The sequence below is a fragment of the Pocillopora damicornis genome, chromosome 13 (genome assembly GCF_964200805.1).
Source record: "Pocillopora damicornis chromosome 13, jaPocDami1.2, whole genome shotgun sequence".
Classification (NCBI taxonomy): domain Eukaryota; kingdom Metazoa; phylum Cnidaria; class Anthozoa; order Scleractinia; family Pocilloporidae; genus Pocillopora; species Pocillopora damicornis.
In genome coordinates this window covers 11505379-11508928 of record NC_142682.1, presented here as the reverse complement: position 1 = coordinate 11508928, position 3550 = coordinate 11505379, and positions in this window count along the sequence as shown.

The window sequence follows — 3550 nt, the reverse complement described above, 5'->3', positions numbered from 1 at the left end:
GCCTTAGTCTCATGCACAATAAAGCGAAAATTTGATGTGAATAGATGATTTCTATTTTTTCCGCTGGATCAATTTTTAATCCTTTAAAACACGAGGACACGTTCTCTTGTTTAAAGGGATTAGAAGAAAAGAATCGAAACCAGGGGCCAGTTTTTGCATCTCGGCGTATGTCAAAAATGTATTTGTAACTCTTAAGGTCATAGAAAGGAAACCTAGATGGGTTTTTTTTTTTTTTAGCTTTTGACGTAATATTAATCATGTTTTTGCTAAGGCGATAGCAAGTGTCAGAATTTTACTTAAGAACAGTGTCATTGTATTTTTTGGCATTGTAAACTGAACGAAAAATTGTTATTTTAAAAAAATGACAGTAAAAAACATAAAGAAAGAGCAAGCTAAAATGATTAGATCTAGCAAATTGTACACAAATGCAAAAGTAAACTAAACACATTCGAAACTTGGCGTGTCCCTGTGTTTCGCAAGAACAATACATGAGCGCGCGTACAAAGAGAACATCTCTTCGAGTGTTTAATTCGATAGCTCAGGAGTGGGCGCAGCGAACTAGTGAGATGTCGAGTTGAACACGATAAGAGAAATTTCTCATCTACAAAAAACCATGTACTATTTTGTTTATCATGTAAACACAATAGTCCTTTACTGACAAGAACGGTCGACATTATTAGTAAATGAAAATAAAAGGATCGACAGTCCCCGAATAAAAATCGTGAAGTGCGTTGGCGTTAAGGCTCAAGATGGAAACATGCTTTGAATCACCACAAAAACAAACAATGGGCCTAATTTTCAACATTCAAAAGTCTCAGTTATTGACTTGGTCCTGACCGACCGACAGAAATCTTTCAGGTAAACAGCCAAAAGCAGCTTGTAACATATTTTCCAGTTGTCGATTTTCGTTCTCAGCGGCGAGAAATGCCATTACCAAAGCCACTGAATACGTAACTTTCGGTTTTTCTGATCGTATTTTGGTTTTCTTCCTCTGCTAGGAGAGTTCGAACGTCACTGTCTGTAAGCGATACGGACTTTTCTGTGTTTTCGCAACCATAATCCGAAAAAATTCCGACAAACGACCTTAGATTGAGAATGGTGAAGGCTTTGTCGTTCATTCATCAACTTGATCACGCGAAGAAATATTGTATTTTTTCACATGTGTTGTTATGGCTTTTCTCAGGACTGGAAATCCTTGTATAACACCATTGTTTATATAATGAAATCCTTTATTCAACGCAATGGTGATTATAGCTCAGCAGCTTGTGGATTCCTGTACTGAATAAACATTAATTATAAAAATGATACTTCAAAACCTACATATGTAGACAAACGTAAAAATAATATAATATTTCTGTGATCTTTAACTATACTCTGTTAGAGACGACTGATCTCCCCACCGTTCCGCCTGAAAACCGTGTGACCTCCCTCTAAAAATAAAATACCCCACTCCCCTCCACTTGGGCGATATATTGTGAGTGGTCCCTCACTAGCATTACAATTTTAAACATGGTTTTGAATCTGTGTGGAACCTCGATTTAATGATTTAACGAACCTCTATATGACGAAGTCCTCGGTATAACAAAGGATACTTTTCAGCCCGGCTAAAGCTGCAGAAAAATGTCTGGGAAAGAACCTCGATATAACCTGAAAATCCTCGTCATAACGAACACATTCCAGAGGCCCAAACGTATAATAACCCCGATATAACGAACAAATGTCAACACGTGACAAAAGACAAATGCGAAACAGACCAACAAGAATCAAAATCCTTCAATTCTTAACAACAGAACAACTTCACAGTTAACAACTTATTCTACATGCCAAACGGACACTATAGACACATCCAAAGATCCCCTTCATCCTTCTTGTCTCTTTTCAGTACTATTAGCTGAATTCAACCTCTTTTTTTTTTTTAAAGGCTTCTTGTGGTAAAAGGTGTGAGAGGCAGGAATTTCCAGTCCAATGCTCTTTTTTCTCCGTTTGCCAGTGACTTCCATTGAAATTTTTCCTCCGTGCTTTAAAAACAAGGTGTTGTAGCTATATACAGACCTGTACAGTGTACTGTAACTTCATGAAGGAATCAAAAGCACAAATGTATTTACAGTAATCGTTCCGATCCCAAAATGCTGGGTAGCGCGACGTCACACCACAAAAAAAAAGAGGAAAAAATTTAAATCTATGTACCATTCCTCGATATAACGAACATTTTGGTTGTTTTCCCGCAAATTCGTTAAATCGAGATTTTCGTCATAGCGAACCCTCGCTATAACGAACCAATTTCCCCAGTCCCTTGTAATTGGCTTTTCGTTAAAATCGAGATTGCACTATACCCGCAAACAAGTTTGCATCGTGGGGCTGGAAAATGGAACGAAGTGAAGATTCAAAGCACACGGGAAAGCTCAGTGATGATGAAGAAAATAAGAAGAGAGTTTTCAAAATCTAAATTTAAAAAAGGAATCAACATTTTCTTGACATATGTCTAAATGTTGGATTTTCGTTTAGACTGCAGGAATCTATTAGATTGAAGCTGACGTTTTGATTGATTGGAGACTACCAATACTTAGAGGCGCGGTCGGTTAATTCTAATCAGTTCATCTTTACAGACATTGGATAAAGAAAAACTTTTGAAATCGCCCTGATCGAACCCGTGAGGATGAATAGAAAGACACGAATTATGTTCATTCGTATTATTTTTGGGTCGGTAACAAATCACTTTATCACTCAAAATACCAACTGTTGTTGGTGCAGTTGTTTGTTAACTGTTTGCACGTTTTCTTTTACTTTCGCTTCGTCCTCAGCGCAGCTTAAAACTCGCCGGTTTAGACACTAAACATTTCAATGGTATATCCTATTAAAGACGAAAAAGTTCTAAAAACCGTATCGACTGTCTGGCGAAACTTCTTTGTTTAGACCGACTTAAAGGGGGTAGAAAGTTTTTTTTCATAATCGTATCTCGGTTTTTTTATTTCTGCAGAAAAGTAGTCCGATTTTGTAAACTACAAATATTAGCAGCCTTAGACAAAGACTTCATCCCAGTGTTACAGCGTATTCGTTAAGCGGAGTCACTCGATCAAAATCACATTATAGGAAGCTTACAACGATTCCAACTAAATTCAATTGTGCCGGCCATTGCTTAGGACAAAACTGTCTCCAGCCCATTTCCTGTAATGGGATTAGTATAATCAGTTTTGTGTCTGTCGCTGTGAGTCAGGGTGTCTAAGTTTGCGCAAATCACTTTATCATCGACCAGACAAACTCTAAATGTCTTTATTCGAGGTATTCATGCAAATCTATTTTGAATCAGATAAGGGTCCCGGTAGTCTTGAAACAGGTATTTATATCTTTTAGAGGTTGTGTTCTATATTTTGGTGTAATACTTTATCAGTTTAAATAACATTACCGGGTTTAGCTCTACTAGGCATTCAATTCGACCAACGATCTCCTCCGGCTGGAATTGACACACGGTTGAGTTAACGGTTCGTATAGCCTTTCAGTGCATGGTATTTTAAAATTAAAGAGATTGGTTTCTTATTTTTTTTAATTTCTG